This window comes from Diceros bicornis, chromosome 31 (genome assembly GCF_020826845.1).
Source record: "Diceros bicornis minor isolate mBicDic1 chromosome 31, mDicBic1.mat.cur, whole genome shotgun sequence".
Classification (NCBI taxonomy): domain Eukaryota; kingdom Metazoa; phylum Chordata; class Mammalia; order Perissodactyla; family Rhinocerotidae; genus Diceros; species Diceros bicornis.
In genome coordinates, this window is record NC_080770.1 from 1,576,278 (window position 1) to 1,593,934 (window position 17,657).

At 54.9% G+C, this 17,657-nt stretch overlaps 1 protein-coding gene across 1 annotated transcript in view; it reads left to right on the plus strand.

Annotated features, from left to right (window-relative positions):
* Window positions 1-15,110: 15,110 nt before the first annotated feature.
* Window positions 15,111-17,657, plus strand: part of OSBPL5 (oxysterol binding protein like 5) — a 75,050-nt gene continuing 72,503 nt past the window's right edge. Inside the window, exon 1 of the mRNA XM_058526129.1 lies at window positions 15,111-15,141. The gene's annotated coding sequence lies outside the window, so the exon portion shown is untranslated. The remainder of the gene's footprint in view (window positions 15,142-17,657) is intronic.

The window sequence follows — 17,657 nt, forward strand, 5'->3', positions numbered from 1 at the left end:
TTGTGGGTGTTGGTCAGAGTTCTCCAGAGAGACAGAGCCAGGGGACATACAGAGATCCACGTAAGAAGAGACTCAGTGTAGAAATCGGCTCACCCAGTTAGGGAGCCGAGTCATTCCCCCGATCTGCCGTCTGCCAGCCGGAGACCCGGTAGACCAGCGGCATCATTCCACAGTCCGAAGGCCTGAGGACCAGGAGCCCTGATGTTCGAGGGCAGAGGAGATGGACGTCCTGGCTCAGGAAGAGAGAGAATTCGCCCTTCCTCTGCCTTTTTATCTTCCCCGGGCGGATGGATGGGATGATGCCCGCCTGCAGCGCTGAGGACGATCTGCACTCAGTCTGCAGGACCAACCGCTCCTCTCTTCCAGAAGCACCCTCATGGACACACCCAGAAAGGCTGTTTTCCCCTCTCTGGGCAGCCCTCAGGCCGGGCAAGTTGACGCGTAAAATCTACCATCCGTGGGCCTCTGTGAACACTTGTTTCTTCCTCGTCTCTGGCCTGAGACGCTGGACCCGACTGGGCCTCACTCCTCACTGCAGAGTGATGAGCGCGCGAAGGAAGGCACCAAGGAAGGCACGGTGCGAGAGATGGGGCAACAGTGGTTAAAGGCATCACTCGTTCCACTGGCAGGATTTATCGGGACACGGTGAGCAGTGAGCGGGGGTGCTGTTCTCCTGTTCTCCGCTGGCGGCTGTCCTGGTGGGTGGGAGGCGGATCTCACTGTGGTCCTGACTGGCATTTCCCTGACAATTAGTGACGCTGATCGCCTTTTGACATCCCCGTTGTCCATCCGTATATCTTCTTCAGAGAAGCATCTATTCAAGGCCTTTGCCCATTTTTGAATTGAGTTTGTTGCTGTTGAGTCGTAGGAGTTCTTTATATATTCTGGATATTAATCCCTTATCAGACTTAGGATTTGCAAACATTTTCTCCTTCTGTGGGTTGCCTTCTCACTCTTGAAATTGTCCTTTGATGCTCAAAAGCTTTTAATTTTGGTGAACTCCAATTTATCTATTTTTTCTTTTGTTGCCTGAACTTTTGGTGTTGTATCCAAGAAATCATTGTCCAATCCAGTGTCTTGAAGCTTTTCCCTTATGTTTTCTTCTGGGAGTTTCATAGTTTAGACTCTCACATTTAGGTCTTTGATCCACTTTGAGTTAATTTTTGGATATGGCGTGGGGTGAGGATCCAACGCCCTCCTTTTGCACAGGGAGGTCCAGTTTCCCAGCACCATTTGTTGCACAGCCTGTCCGTTCTCTGTCAGCTGGTCTTAGCCTCCTTGCTGAAAACCATCTGGCCGTGTACGGGAGGGTGTATTTCTGGCTCCCTGTCTTATTCCCTGCGTCTCTATGTCTGTCTGCGTGCCACCACCACACCGTTTCGGTCGCTGTAGCTTTGCAATGAATTTTGAAATCAGGAAGCGTGAATCCTCCAGCCTTGTTCTTCTTTTTCAGCATTGTTTCGGCTCTTCAGGGTCCCTTGAGATTCTGTGTGAATTTTTGGATGGATTTTTCTATTTCTGCAAAAAAAAAAGTCATGGGGATTTTGACAGCAATTGCATTGAATCTGTAGATTGCTTTGAGTAGTATTTTCATCTTAATGGGCAATTCGTTTTTGCCCTGGATCCTTTCCACCTGCCGACCAGGCGTAGTGTCTGAAGGGGAGAGGTCACCGCAGAAAAGCGGACAAACCACTTTTCAGAGTCCAATCTGCACTGTCCATTACAGCAGCCACTAGCCACACGGGGCTGTTTAAACAGACCCCGAAATTAGTGAAAATTCAGTTCCTCAGATGCACGAGCTGTATTCCAAGTGCTCGGCAGCAACACCTGGCCGGCGGTGACCTCATCGGGCCACGTAACTCACCGGACGCTTCCATCGTTTCAGACAGGTCAGTTGAACGGTGCTGTCCTAGACTTTTTTAAATTGCAAGAGGCCCAAAGTGGCAATGTAAAAACCCAAATCTGAATGGGCCAAGATTGTTTCCACAAAACAGGCCCTCAGATAGAAATCAAGGCAATTATGGTCTGTTGTTGGAAGGCGGGGTTACAATTATCGGACGGAGGGTGTGGACTCCGAGGCCCACTGCTGTTTTTCGGAAACAGGAAGGAAGGAGAGGGTGTGGTGGGCGCTGGCAGTGCCCAGGCAGAGCCTTCCCTGGAGTCCACCTCCCACTCCAAGTGGGTCAAGGCAGAGACAGGAGCTGTGGGCCGCAGCCCACCCTGCGTGCAGCCAGGGCAGAAGACCCAGGCCCCGTCCTCCCCATAAAGGCGTCCTCGACAGCCCCACCCGTCTCTTCTCCCTTCAGTGGATGAATGAGTGAGGACCCCCTTTCCTCCTGTGGCCCTCCGGTCCACCATGTGCCCCTTCCTCTTTGGCCAGAAGTATAAGGTGTGAGCTGCAGAGCCACGGCCTGCTGGCCTGTCCCCGGAGAACAACGCCGGGGCAGGGCCTGACCACCCGGCCTCCGTCCACACGCACCTGCGCCTGGGAACGGCACCAGAGCCCCAGCTGGGAGCTGCACCATGCACACTGCCAAACTCTTCTGGAGGGGCCAGACAGAGGACCCCTCGGGCCTGTGGTGACAGGAGCAGCTCCTCTCCCAGCCCAGGGCAAGGCCATGGTCGATTCCCAGCTGGGCACCCTCTCTCCGGGTTCCAGTTCCCTTCCAGAGACTCTGAAGATGCCCAGGGTCCATGTTCGTCCAGCTCCCGCCCTGCCCGCTGGAGGCCCACAGGCAGCCCTCCACGGCCCGCGGCATCAATGGCTCCCTTGTCCTGTGCTGGCCCTAAGGGTCTATCGCACCAGCCTCAGCTGATGACCAGCATCTGTCGGCCCACCCCACGTCCTGACAGCCATACCTTCGAGGGCTTGGGTGCCCTGGCCCGGCCGTGGTGACAAGACCCCAGGCGCACCGGGACCAGAAGCATCTCTGGAAGGGGCCAGGTCTGATCCTGCACACACCAGGTCTTGTCCGAGTGACACCTGCCACTCGTCTCTGTGCAGGCCCAGCCCGTTCCACACTCGCATCCTTTTTGACAAACAGATCGAATTTACTTACTTTCTTCTACAGACTTTCAAATTGTTGTTGACCCTTATGTCTACTTCTCTTGTTGTTCCATTGGTAGGCTTTTTCGAGGTATAATTATATTCTGTAAAGCTCACCCTTTTCGGCGTACAGCTGCACGCGTTTTGACAAACGTGTGCAGTTGTGTAACCACCACCACAATCAAGAGACAGAACCGTTCCAAGGCCCCAGAACTTCCCCGTGTCTCTTTGCAGTGGGTCCACCCTCCCCCCAGCCCCCCCGCAAAACTGATGTGTTTGCCGTGCTTCTGCCTCTCCCGGAAAGTCGCAGGAATCGCGTGGTGTGTGGACTCTGTGTCTGGCTCCTTCCACTTAGCAGAACGCATTTGAGGTTAGTCCACGCCGTCCAGTGTCTGGAGTTTGTTTCTTTGATAGTTGAGGGGTTTCCACTGAGTCGACGCGCGCCCTGTTGATCCCACCCTGCTGAAGACATCTGAGTTGTTCCCGCCTTGGGCGATGATGAATTAAGCCACCAGAAACACTTCCACGCAGGGTTCGTGTGCGCGCAAGTTTCATTCCACTGGGGTGAACACCCGGGAGTGGAATGCCGGGTCCCGTGCTCAGTGTGTATTTTCCTTTACGAGAAACGGCTGCGTCGTCATCCAAAGCGGCTGCACCCTTTTGCATCAGTGTGTGAGGCCCCTGTCGCCGCGTGTCCTGGCCAGCGCTCGGGGGTGATTTTCGGTGCTGGTGGGGGCTCTTACAGCCATTCTTTTTTTTTTTTTTCTTTGCTGAGGAAGATTGGCCCTGAGCTAACATCTGTGCCAGTCTTCCTCTATTTTGTATGTGGGTCTCCGCCACAGCATGGCTGAGGAGTGGTGTAGGTCCGCACCGGGGATCCGAACCTGCGAACCCCAGGCCGCCAAAGCAGAGAGTGTGAACTTAACCACTAGGCCACAGGGCCGTCCCCTGTTCCAGCCCTTCTAACGGGTGTGTAGGGTATCTCCTCGTGGTTTCGTCAGCAATGCCCTGACGACCCATGACGTTGAGCATCTTTTCGTGTGATTATTCACCACAGGCGTATCTTCTTCAGTAAAATGATTGCTGAAATCTTTTAACCGTCTTTTATTGAGTTGTTTCTTTTCTTATTATTGAGTTTTGAGAGGTCTCTATATCCTCTGGATACCAGTCCTTTATCAGATCTGTGTTTTGCAAACATGGTCTCCCCATCTGTGCCTTGTCTTTTCATTCTCTTAACAGTGTCTCTGAAAGAGGAGAAGTTTTTAATTTTGATGAGGTCCAACCTACCATTTTATTCTGGTATGGATTATGCTTTGAGTATTATATCTAAGAAACCGTTGCCTAACCCAAAATCACAAAGATTTTCTCCTATGTTTTTTCCAGAAGTTTTATAGTTTTACATTTTACATTTAGGTCTATGATCCATTTTGAGTTCATTATTGTTTAGGGCACAGGGTATGGGGCAAGGCTTATGTATTTATTTATGCATTTGTATCTGATTGTGTTTATTTGTTTTTGCATATGGACATCCAGTTATTCCAACATCATTTGTTTGAAGACTGTCCTTTCTCCATTGAACTGCCTTTGCATCTTTGTCCAAAATCACTGACCGTGTATGTGTAGGTCTATTTCTGGACTCTGTTCTGTTCCATTGATTTCTGTTTCTGTTCTTGTGCCAATACTACACAATCTGGATTTCTGTAACTTTAGAGTAAGTCTTGAAACCAAGTAGTGTGAGTCCTCTAATTTTATTCTTTTTTCAAAATTGTTTTGGCTCTTCTAGTTACTATGCCTTTCTATATAAATTTTGTAAGCGGCTTGTCAATTTCTACCCCCAAAAATCCTACCGTGATTTTGATTGAGATTGTGTTGAATCTATTGGTCAGTTTGTGGCAAATTATCATCTTAAGAATACTGAGTGTTCCGATGCATGAACACAGTATATTTCTCCGTTTATTTCAGTCTTATTTAATTTGTTTCACCAGTGTTTTGTATTTTTATCAAACAGACTTTTTTGCATATTTTGTTAGATTAAATTTAAGTATTTCATGTATTTTGGTGTTATTTTAATAGTGTTATAGTACTGTTTTTTTATTTTATTTTATTTCCAAAGTTTCATTGCTCATACATAGAAGTTCAGTTCATCTTTATATATTGACCTGTGTCCTGACGTCATGTTCAACTCACTTGCTAGTTCTAGTAGCTTTTCTGTCTCTTCTTTAGGATTTTCTACATAAACAAATGTCACTTGCAGATAAGAACAATTTTATTTCTTCCTTCCCAATCTATATACATTTTATTTCCCCTTCTTGTCCTATTGAACTGGCTAGGACTTCCAGTAAGCTGTTGAGCAGGAGTGGAGAGAGTTGACATCTTTGCCTTGTTCCCAATCTGAGTGGGGATCCATCCAGTCTGTCACCATTAAGTATGATGGCAGCTGTAGGTTTTTTACAGACGCCCTTTATCAAGTTGAGAAAGTTTCGAATACTGATTTCCCAAGAGTTGTTATCATGAATGGATTGCTGGACTTTGTCAAACGCTTTTCCTGCATCAACTGAGATGATCATGTGGTTTTTCTTCTTTGGTCTGTTGCTATGGTAAATTACATCGATCAATTTTCAAATGCTAAACCAGCCTTGCATTCCCATGATAAACCCCACTTGATCATGATATGTTATCCTTTTTACATCTTGCTGGATTTGATTTGCTGATAGTTTCTTGAGGATTGTTGCGTCTACCTCCATGATTTCATTTACCTTTGAAGCACCTACCTTGAGCAAGGCATGAGGTGACCTGCTGGAGAGGAGATGGACTCTGACCTCAAGGAGTTCACATCTGACTTCAAGGGTCACATATATTATCTGACCACATTGCAGAAGATGATGTGGCTCAAACAGGAAAGTGTGTTAGCCATATAGTACCTCACTGGAGTCTCAGTACTCCCTTGAGAGCTGGGAAGTCCATTATTACTTAAGGACAAGGGGCAACTGAGGCACCAAGAAGTCAAAACTGTCTAGCTAGGGGCAAAGCCAGCTAGAAACCTGACTCCTGCCCCAGCCCCTGTTGACTTCACTGCCTTTGATTGGAAACCTTCTGTTATGGACTGAAGGTTTATATCCTTCCAAATTCGTAAGTTGAAACCCTAACCGCCAATGTGATGGGAAGTTGGGAGGTGTTGGGAGGCGCAGCTTTTGGGAGGTGATTAGGTCATGAGGGTGAGGCCCTTATAAATGAGATTAGTGCCCTTATAAAAAGACCCCAGAGGGCTCTCTCCCTCTCTCCACGATGTGAGGACACAGTGAGCAGGCAGCAGTCTATAACCCAGGAAGACCCAGCCCTTACCTGATCCTGACCGTGCTGCTCCCTGATCTCAGACTTCCAGCCTCCAGAACCGTGAGAAATAAATTTCTGTTGTTTATAAGCCACCTAGTCTGTGGTACTTTGTTACAGCAGCCTGAATGGACTAAGACACCTTCCTTCCCCGTACCTAAGGCCACAGGCTTGAGTGGATATCAGCTTCGGTTACTTTCAAAATATACCTGAATCGGCCCACTCTCCCGACCTCCCCTCCTACCATGTTAAAATAAGCTTGGACAATACCAAATCCTCCTACAAGACACGTTCCCTCCAGTGTTGTCCCTCTAGAGCCACAGAAATATTTTTAAACAAAAATAAGACCTAGTATTCCTTTCTCAGACCCCCTCCAAGTGGTCTTCATCACAATCAAAATAAAATGAAATTCCACCTGTGGCACAGACAGTGGCACATGAGGGGCCCCTGCCAGGCTCCCTGTCTCGCCTGGTGCCCTTTCTCCCTCACTCTGCCCCCCACCACGCTGATCGCTGGCCGTCAGGTGAACACACCCCAGCTCATGCCTGGGCACCTGCTGTTTGTCTGCCTGGAATACGATGAGCCTGGAGGTGCCAGGGCTCACTCCCTTCACACAGGTTCCTGCTCAAATGTTGTCTTCTTGGAAAGTGCCCCCGGCCACCCTCTCCAAAGAGCCCCCTACCAAGCACCGCCCAACCCCAGTGCCTTATGCAGATCAGCTGGCCTCCATGGCTCGTATCAGAGCAGGGCGCTGCATTGCTGGGTCTGCCTCACACACGCGTTTTCTGTCTGATTGTGAGCAACATGCGAGCAGGAGCTTGCCTGTCCTGTTCACAGTCGTGTCCCCTGGGCCTGGAACACCACCTAGCACCTAATGGATGCTCCATGGATATGCGATCAGGGAAGGGAAGCAGGGGTGGGCCTGCTGTGAGCATCCCGAGCCCAAGGGACAGAGCTGAGCGGTGGTAGAGGCCGCGCTCTCACCAGCCTGAACCCCCCACCGCCGTGCCCACCTCAGCCGTCTCCTGCGTGGCCCGGCTCACCCTCCCTGTGCGAGTCTCTCAGTCCCAGCAGCCTCAGTCCCACACTGGGGAGGCCGTGAGGACGGGGGTGAGTGTTCACCCAGTGCCCCACTGTGCCAGGCACTGAGGCCAATGCTTTTCACATGTGTCTCGCCCGCCCCAAGATGGGTGTTACTTCAATGCCTGCTCTGCTTGATTGAGAGGATTAAGATAACGTGGACAGGCACCCAGCCCAGTCCCTAGGGCTTAATGCAGGTTCAGTCATTGTAACTGTTATCATTAGTAATATTCCCAACTAACAACTAACAAATGGGGACTAAGCAAGCTTGAGCAACTTCTCATGGTCAGAGAGAAAAGAGCACAAAACCAAATAGGCCGGTGTTCAGAGCCTGCTCTGCCCGGTGGCTTTATTTAACTTTTATAAGCCTCAGTTTCCTCACCTGTAAATATGTAAATAACACATACCTCATAGGGTTCTATGGCGATTAGACATAATGACTACAAGGCACCTAATACAGTGTCTGTAGTACATGCTCACCCAAGGGTAGCTGGTGACTGTGACGATAATGATGGTAGTGGTGGTAGTGACGGTGATGGTGATGGTGTTGCTGATGATGATGCTGATGCTAATGATGGTGATGATGAAGATGTTGATGGTGGTGATGACGATGATGATGTCGGTAATGGTGATGATGGTGATGGTGGTGATGGTGATGATCATGGTGATCGTGATGGAGATGATGGTGATGATGGGGTGATGATAATGATGGTGGTGATGATGATGGTGATGGTGATGACGATGATGTCGGTAATGGTGTTGATGGTGATGATGCTGATGATGCTGATGCTGATGATGGTGATGATGGTGATGGTGGTGATGGTGGTGATGGTGGTGATGGTGATGATCATGGTGATCATGATGGAGATGATGATGATGATGGTGATGGTGACCGTGGTGATGGAAATGACGACGGTAGTAGAGGAATGAGTGAGGATGGCAAAGCCTAGACTCACACCCTATTCTGACTGCAGAGCCTGAGCTCTTTCCAGCACACCATACTGGAGTCTTTTCACTCCGCCTTCCAGTATCCTCTACATCAGCAATTTTGAAACCTTTTGGTCTTGGGATCCTTCCATTAAAAAAAAAATTATTGGGGACCACAAAGAACATTTATTTCTGTAAGTTAGGCTATCAATATTTACTCTAAGTTTTTAAAATATTTATTTAATTATTCATTTAAAGATAATAATGACACACGCATTACATTGTTAACACAAAGAAACACGTTATTTATGAAAATCAACTGTATTTTCCAAAATAAACATATTTAGTGAAAAGAGTGGCATTGTTTTAAATTTTCTGAGTCTTTTTAATGTCTGGCTTAATAGAAGCCAGCTGGATTCTCACATCTGCTTCTGTATTCAGTCTATTGCAATATCACACATATGTAGCCTCCGGAAAACTCCACTGTAAGTTTTAAGAAAATAAAGGTGAAAAAGGCAAATAGCATCCTAGTATTATGATAACAACAGCTTTCCCATCCTGACCTCTGAAATGGCCTCAGGGAGCCCCAGGGAGGGTTCCAGGTTCACACTTTGAGAACCACAGCTCTAGATCCTCCAGAGCGAGTGTAGACATTCTCAGCTTCAACGTGCCCTGGTGTCACTTCAGGGGCAACAGAAGCACCGTGGATCCACGCACGCTCCATGCGGACTCGCCGTGTGACCTGGGTGACCATCCCTCCTCGAGGTCTGGTTACCTTTCTGTAATGTGCCGGGCTCCTCTGTCTGCCTCTCGGAGCAAGAGTTATGCCTGCCAACGAAAACCCAGCCCCACAAGCGAGCAACTGGCCCACGTGGCCCTGTGAGCGGGAACTGGGTCTGAGACCACTGCCAGACCCAGCCCTGAGAATCCACAGAGCCTCTCTCCCCAGACCAGTTTCCACGCCCCGAGAAGAAGAGGCAGCGTCTCTCCCGGGCACGTACACCCAGTGGCCGCTGCGCGCACAGCTCCCCAAGGCAGATCCTGCTTCAGAACCTTTTCCTTTAGCACCAACTGTCCATGTGTCACCAGGCAGCAGCGCCAGGCTCTCCCCAGGCACACAGAAGAGAGAACATGCCAGATTCCTCGTGGTTCTCCCAAAGGCAGGCTGTAGAAAGCCGGCCCTCAGCCCCAGTGGGGGTTTGCCAGAACTCTGCTTCTCAGGGACATCAGGTTCTTCCGGGCTGGCCAGTGGTCACCAAACCGAGAGGCAGCCCCCAGAGAAGGCTCGGGCCCTTAGTGCTCCGGAGAAAGCCCTCACTGCCCATTCCATCCTCTCCGTAACTGAAGGCGGGGGATGGGCACCTAGCTTGAGGCTCAGAGACAGGAAGGGGTAGAACCCGGATCAGCTCTGGTCAATGGCTTTCAGGCCCCCGAAGCCATGTCCTCAAATGGAGACTCAGAACACAAGCACTTAGGACAGGAAAGAAGCTCAATGTACAGAGGACTGGCTCCCTCACACCAACACCGCAGGTGCTCAAAGGGAAACAAATGCCAGATCCCCAAGGTTACCTGCTGTAGTCAGTGGACTGTGTCTCCCAAAAAGATATGTCCACGTCCAAACCCCTAGCACCTGTGAATGTGACCTATTTGGACTTAGGGTCTTTGCAGATGGAATTAAGTTAAGGATTTCCAAACGAGATCATCCTGGATTATCCCGGTGGGCCCTAAATCCAAAGACTGTGTCCTTATAAGAGAAAGGAGAGGGAGACTTGAGACACAGACACACAGGGGACGAGGCCGTGGGACAACAGAGGCAGAGACTGGAGGGACGTGTCCACAAGCCCAGGAACACCAAGGATTGCCAGCACCTGCTCCAGCAGAATCACAGCTTCTGAGCCTAATGCCGTTCTTGCCTCGAGAAGAGGCCGCTAACAGGCAGGAGATGGTCCGGCTCAGCTCCAGGTGGGCCCTGCAGGAGCCCGAGGCCGGGGGTGAAGAGCAGCCTCCTGCATGACGGCCTCCCGCAAAGCAAGCTGCCCCTGCTGCTCCGGGCGCTGTCCAGCACAGGGGACCCCTGCGCGCTCCTCTGTAACCCCGTGGGATTCCCCAGGCCTGTCACCCTACCCTGCCACCTCAAGGCCAAGAGCTGCCAAGGACGCTGCAGGTGCTCACCCCACACGGGAGGGCCAGAAGCCGTCTGCTGGCCCCAGATATCACCGCCAAGAACCGACGTCGTAACTGTGAAGAGGCCCGGGCACGTCAGCATGTCCACGCACTGCATGCTCCCTGCAGGCCCTAAAGGCCACTTCGGCGTCTCGTAGAGTCCCACGGGGTCCTGCCCTATAAATAGCACCTTCTTGTCCCTCCAGGTAGGAGCAGAGTACTGTCACCAAGAGAGGTGGGAAAGTCCATGTCTTTATTACCATCAGGTGTCTTTCTGGAGGACGTGTGTGTGCGCGTGGGCGTGTGTGCGTGCACGTGTGTGTGTGTGTGTGTGTGAGAGAGAAAGACAGAGAGAGAGAGCCATCCAGGCCGCAGGCCTGTTCAGGAAGCCCCAGCATGGTGGGCAGGGCCCAGAAATCAAACAGGAGATTCTGCAGCTGAATTTCACAAGGTTCCCCGAGAAACAACAGACAACAGCCGCTGCTCGGCCCCCCACACCTGGCATGGTGACTCAGCCCAGGAAGTCGTGGGGAGAGGAGGAGGGCAGTGTCTGGGGCCGCCCCCACCTGCACCGCTGTGGGGATTGAGGCACAGGGACAGCTGGAGGACAGGTCTTCCCTCTCCCACCCAGTCCCGAGGGGCAGAGCCTGCCTCTGCACCCTGGCTACAGCTCCAGCTTGTGCCTGGGCAGGCCTGGCCTCCGTCCTGCCTCAGCCACCCCAGCTGCCTGGCCTGGAGCTGGTTGCTTACACTCCACCAGATGGGGAGAATGACCACCCCTGCCCCCCCAGTGGAGGGGGGAATGCAATCAGGTCACACGTGGAAAGTGGGGGACATGGTGCCAGGCACAGGCGACGAGACAAGGATAAACGCTGCCAATGTTTTTACGATAAGTTGTTGTGTTCTGGAGATCCTGCCAGGGGTTCGAACTTCCCATATGCCTCATGGGGGTGCTATCTCAGCCCCACCGCCCAGGTAAGAAAACCTCACAGTAAAGGCATTTCCGGAGTTGTCCCTGAGTGTCCGGCAAATTCCACAGACCACGTGCCTGGGATGGATCTGCCCTCAGGGCAGCAGGAGGCAGTGGGGCCCAGGCTCATCCGTCCTGGCCGAACCTCGGGGTCACCCCACCCTGCCCAGATAACAGGATCAGTGCTCAAGAAGGAGTCGGGGTCCCACCTGAGTCCAGCCGCACCTCTCACTACTCGGGCCTGTTTCCTCACCTGAGAAACAAGGGAACTAGTGACCGCCGCCTCCGCTGGCTGGGAGAGGACTGAAGGAGCCAACAGGTGTGAAAGCGCCAGGCTCACACCTGGCGCAGGCTCTCCTCCCCAGCGACCACGCCCGGCCAGCGCTGCCACCACCACCCCGTCCCCGGAGGCGCCGGCCCTCTCTGAAACGGGCCCAGGCGTGTGCCAACGTGTCCTGGCTACCCCAGTCCTTCCTGGGGAGGCAGCCAGGGGCAGCGGAAGGGGCAGGGCTGCCCAGGGCTCCCCTCTGAGCCTGTGGCTCTTCTGCATTATCAAGGCTCAGAGCACAGCTCTGGAGCAGACTGCTGGGGAGTGAACCCTTACTCACTGCGAGGGCTTGGTGCCTTTCTTCCCTGCCCTGTGCCTCGGTTTCCCCATCTGTAAAATGGAGTTGGTCATGACGGCACCTGCCTCACAAGTCTGGGTGGATAAACTGAGTCCGTGTGTCGAGATCCCTTGGCTCCGTCAACCGGAGGCCTCGGGAGACTCCCGCAATCCCCGTGGACCAACCACCCAGAACTAAGGTGTGATTCCAACAGTCAAAAGTGTATTCATTCTAGAATGTTCTAGAGCAGAGTTTCTCAGCCTCAGCACTGTTGACTTTGGGGCCGGATCATTCCTGTTGTGGGGGCCGTCCTGCGTCCCCGGCCTCCACCCACTAGACGCCAGCAGCACACCCAGTTATGACAACCAAGGATGTCCCCAGACACTGCCCAGCGTCAACACAGAAGGCACAAAAAATCGCCCTCCGCTGAGATCCGCCGCTCTCCGGACTGGGATTGGAACAGTCCTGACCTTAAATTGTAACCTGCCTGCTCAACAGCCGAGTCCTCCATGCTTGCAAAGGTGCTTTAAAAAATCTTACTTCTCACAGACAGATCTGTCTGGATCATCGTAAATGCAGAACAGAGTAAGAAGCCAGCGGCTGCTCTTCAGAGTCAGTGCAAGCCGTTTCTTCCCCCGGGTTCGCTCCACAGCCGGCGCTTGATGTCTGCGTCCTCACTGGGGACTTGCAGCAGCTCAGGGGGTGAAGCTGCTTTCGTCCCTTTACAGATGAGGAAACCGAGGCCTGAGTTGCATGAACTTGCCCCAGCCCCGCCAACTCACAGGCGGTTACGCCCACCGTGTGTGTCCCCACAGCTGGTGCAGTCAGCTCGCTGTTCGGCCCATCCACGAGCCTTTTCACACTCTCCTTCCCAGCTGACCGCCATGCACACACTGCCACTACCTGACAAGTGGGGAAGCCAAGGCCCCTTTCATCACGCTGCCTGTCCAAACCCAAGCAAGAAGCTGGAAGGGGGGCTTTCTGGAAAAGTCTGGTGCCAGCTGTGCAGCTGGACAGGGCACCTGACAGGTGGCGTGTTCCTCGTGTCCCGTGAGGCCCTCTGGTGGCCCACCTCAGTGAGTGAGTCGAGCCTCGTCTGGACCCCACATTCCCACCGCCACCCCTATCATCCTCTGGGCCCTTCCCACCCACCACTACCCCTGGTCAGGTGCCCCTTTGACCTCTGCCCTCTCAGTGTCATTTCATGAAATCAAGCTGGCCCCAGACAGCCTGCCTCAGCAGTGACTGCAAACGTCCCCTACCTTGGGCCCTGAGACCTCTGCCCTAGGGGACAGGGCTGTTTTCTTCCTCAGTCCCCTGTGGATTGGCCCTGGCAACCAGCAATTTGCCAGGCTCCTGGCAGCCTTTGTGCAAGGCCCGGGAGAGCAGTGCTGGCTAGTCTCCGCCGCCCCGAGCTGCGCAGACCCTGCCTGAAGAGGCAGCCGCCACCTGCCCTAGGCCTCGCTAAGCAGGACCATCATGGCCACGAGCATCTTGTCGAAGCACTTCTGCATCCACAGGCCTCGCAAGGTGACTATGGGGCGGGACGGGCTAGTCCTGGGGATGAGCTGGGAGCAGGCTGCAGCCCCCCTTACCCCATGGCCCCCTCTGATAAACAGGGGAGGCTGGTGCTTCTGTGCCCCAGGGGGAACCACTACCTGGCCTAACGGGGTGGGCACGATGCTGAGGCTAGGGGGAAGGGATGTGGCCGAGGCCACCCACCTGGCTGGTTGGGGGCAGAGCCAAGGTAGGCACTCCAGCACACGGCTCCCCAAGAGGACTCGCTCCAATGGCAGGGCCCAGAGGGGCCTCACCTGGCAGCTGCCCCGACAGCCCAACCTGCTAGTCTTGGCATCCCCCTGCCCACCAGGCTTAGGGGCTGCCCTCGAGGCACTCTCCACCCAACATAAAGGGAAAACATGGAAATGCACTAGCCGGCCAGCAGCTCCAGACAGCAGGAGGGAGGCAGCGACTCTGTTGAGAGTCAGTCCCGTCCCCCACGGACTGAGAAGTTCCGTTTGGAAAAGGCCCCATGCGCTCGCCCTCACATGTCCACCTGGTCTGGGAGTGCCTGGGAGTGGGACCAGCTCCCCGCTTGTCTGGCCTCTGGGGACAGATGCTAGAGGAGGGCCCGGCAGGGTCTAAAGACGGAGGTCTCAGAGGGGCTCCCGGGGCCTTGGGGCCAGCCAGGAGCTCACACCACTCTAGGGCTGACAGGCGAGGGGCCAGGGGCACCCGTTCCCTCCTCAGCTCCTGTCTGGGGTGGTTTAGAGGAATCAGAATGCCTCTTCTGTGCAAGCGGTAGTGCAGGTCTGAAAAACTCCCTGGCGGGCAGAAGGGATGAGGGGGACACACAGGAGGTAATGGACAGGGGGTGGACTTGTAGCAAAAGTCCTGAGAAAGTGTGTCGAGGGGTCGAGGGGTCCTTTTTAGCACACATGTAGGACGAGGACAAAGGGCTCAGATTTCTGGCATCCTCTTGTGTTCTGGTGGCTTCTGTGACTGGGGGAGAAATGGTGACAGTTTCCTGGGTTCAGACAGGGAGAGGAAGCACCCGGCACTCTGGCTAGGGTGGGCTGGAGGCATGCACGCATCTGTGACCACAGCACTCTCCTGCACCCCTAAATGTGAGAACCGCCCCCAAGCTGACCCCACTCAACACCACCATTCTCGGCCAGCCTCCTGCCCATTTTTGGAGCAGTGTCCAGGCCGGGGTGCGCGTGAGCCCCAGAGTGCGCCAGGCAGAGGGGGGCGAGGAAAGGCCCAACGCCAGGCAGAGACTGGGGTCCCGGTGCGCCCGCTCCAGCGTGGTGGATCCCGCCCGGGTTTTGCGGCCGCCGTGCCCTCCTCCCTCCGTCCCTCCCTCCTCCCTTCCCCCGCTCCTCCCTCCTCCCGCCTGCCCGCTCCCTCCCTCCGCTAACGCGGTTGGATCAGTCTTCTGGCATTTCCTGCAGCCGGGCCGCGCCGCCAGCTGAGCCCCCGCGCGCCCGGCCGGGCCGGGGCACCGAGATCGCCGCACGGTAGGAGCAGGAGCGCGGCGGGCGGGGAGGGGTCCTGGAGAGGGGGCGGGGAGGGGGCGGAGAGGGGCCTGGAGGAACCTGGGCAGGGGGCCGGAGGGACTGCGGCCGAAAGGGCCCGGAGCGGCCAGTGGGCCGCCGGCGGCCAGCTGCGGGGATCGGGGGCGGCCCCCGCACCGCACGCCCCCGGACCTTAGGGACTGGGCGCAGCCCCGCGGACCCCGACAGTGGTCGGCTTTGGGGAGCCCCATCCTGCCCCGTCGTGCCCGGGAGCCTCGGGGTGGCGCAGGGACAGTCCCAGGCGCGGGCGGGTTGGGGTGCGGGTGGGGCCCTGGTGTGGGGAGCAGTGGGCGCAGCCAGGCTCCCCACTTGGTGCGGCTTGAAGGAGCAGGGACCTGGAGCGAGAGTGGCTGGGTCCAGCTGCCTCCAGTAACCGGGTCTGTGCTCCCAGCTCAGACGACCCTGGGGGTCTAGAAGGGGCGGGGCGTGCCAGGGTGGATGCTGCGTCTGGATCCGGGTCTGGGATCCGGTGTCTGGCATCCCAGCTCTGGGCTGGGTTCTGAGGGTGACTCTGTCTGGGTCCACAGAGTGAGGGGCTGCCTGAGCTGAGGGGAGGATCCTTGCCCTCATCCACCCCCCACAGCCTGCATCTCTAGGCCACTGATCCCCGAAAGATATGGAGCCCCAGGAATTGTTCTGGGGACATGAGTCTACAGGAGGGTCTTGTGCGCTTGGGGATTCCTGAGGGTTGGGGGATGGTTGGGATGAGAGGGGCCATCAGCAGCCCCCAGGGGCCACCTGCCAGCCTGGGCTCCCTGAGCACCACCCCCGCCCCTCCCTCATCGCTGGGCTGTGTGCTGTCAAAAGCCAGCTGGAGTTAGATTTTGAGTGGCTCTGGGGGGTGTGGATGGTCCCTCCAGCACCTCACCCATCCTTGGGCCCTGCCAGGCCAGGCCTTGCTGGAGCAGCTGGTGGGATTTCCTCTCTTTTGCCATCTTGGGGTTTAACTAACTTGCTGCTGTGTCTACACACATAATTTATATGTGCGTCTGTCTGTCTGCCTGAGCCCCTTCAAGGTGCCTTTTACAGGCAGACTTCTGTGATCATACCCCCAGGGACTGCCCCCTGGCCAGGGGCAGGCGCAGGGCGTCACAGCCAGGGGACATATGCACAGCCTTCAGATTGGATGTGCCCGCCCTTGGATCTGTGTGCGCCCCTGGGTGGATCCAGGTCCCAGGCAGCAGAAACCCCGCCCTCAACAATAGTGGGCTGAGAGGTGTGTCAGCAGTGTTTTCCCCCGGGGGGGGGGGGGGCCTAGCTGTTCCTTGAACTTGACAGGCTTTGCGGGCAGCAGGCAATTCAGGGGCATCCGACGCTCCCCTTAGGCTTCAGGCTCCAGATCTGCGGCCCTTACCGTCTGCCTACCCATGTGTGGGGCAGGGCCTGGGGCGCCAGGGAGGCAGGCACTGAGGGCGTCTGTCTGGTCTGCCTGGCCAGGCTGTGTCTAGAAAAGATGACAAAGCAGATGAGCTGAGACAGGGGCCTCCGACCCCAGTCCTGGGCCTCGTCTTGGGGAGGCTGCTGTGCAGATGTGGAGCCCAGGACAGTGCCTCTTGGCTGCCAAACAGAAGGTCCTCCTTCCTGGGCCTGAGTTGGGCCATGAACGGGTTAAGTCTTCAAAGGTCTGCTCCTGGCTCTTTACAGAACACCAAAGGCAGCCCTGTCCCCCCAGGATGGTATTTACTGTGGTAGAATATCCAGGATCAATTTCTCTCCTGAAATCTGTCTTCCTGGAAGCTTCCTGAGTGTGATAGTAATCCGACATGCTAAGCTTGGGGGAGAGAAGAAAAGCTCCATGACAAACCAGGGGTTTGAGGACTGTTGGGTCTCTGGCAGCTGTGTTTTGGGGACCTATGCTTTCTGCTGATTCTGTGGTTAAGCCAGCGCGCACGCACGTGTGCACACACACAGATACAGGTGGAGGAGAACTCACCCCAGGTGGTAGAAACTTGCCCCGCCCCATTCGCATTTGTTGTTCAAGGGACAGATGTGCTGTGCAGGGCTGCTGAGAAACAGCCCAGACCCAGCTCATGGTCATACGGGGGAGCCTGACGCTCTTGAAGTTCGGCCCCCAGGACAGGGGGCTGTAGAGAACCAGGTCACAGGGGTGCACAGCATGTGCCACCAGGATCCCAGTCGTTTTCACCTGAAGGGAGCGGTCAGTTCTCACTGTGGGGTCCACGGGTCAGGTGGGTGGAACTGCCTGGCTGCTCACTGGGGTAGCAGGGGCGCCCGATGGGCCCTTTCGGGTGTTGGGGCCAGACACTGGGCAGTGCAGAAGGACGGTGCTGCCCTGGGAGGTCCTCATGCCACTCACGGCCGTCACCAAGGAAAAGTATTGCTCTCAGTGCCAGATCTGCCCCATGACCTACCGGACCTGCAGGTCCAGGAAAGAGGACTTACAGCAGAGGGTGAGCTCTCTGAGGGAGCGGCCGGCCTCAGCTGGCTCGGGACCGTCA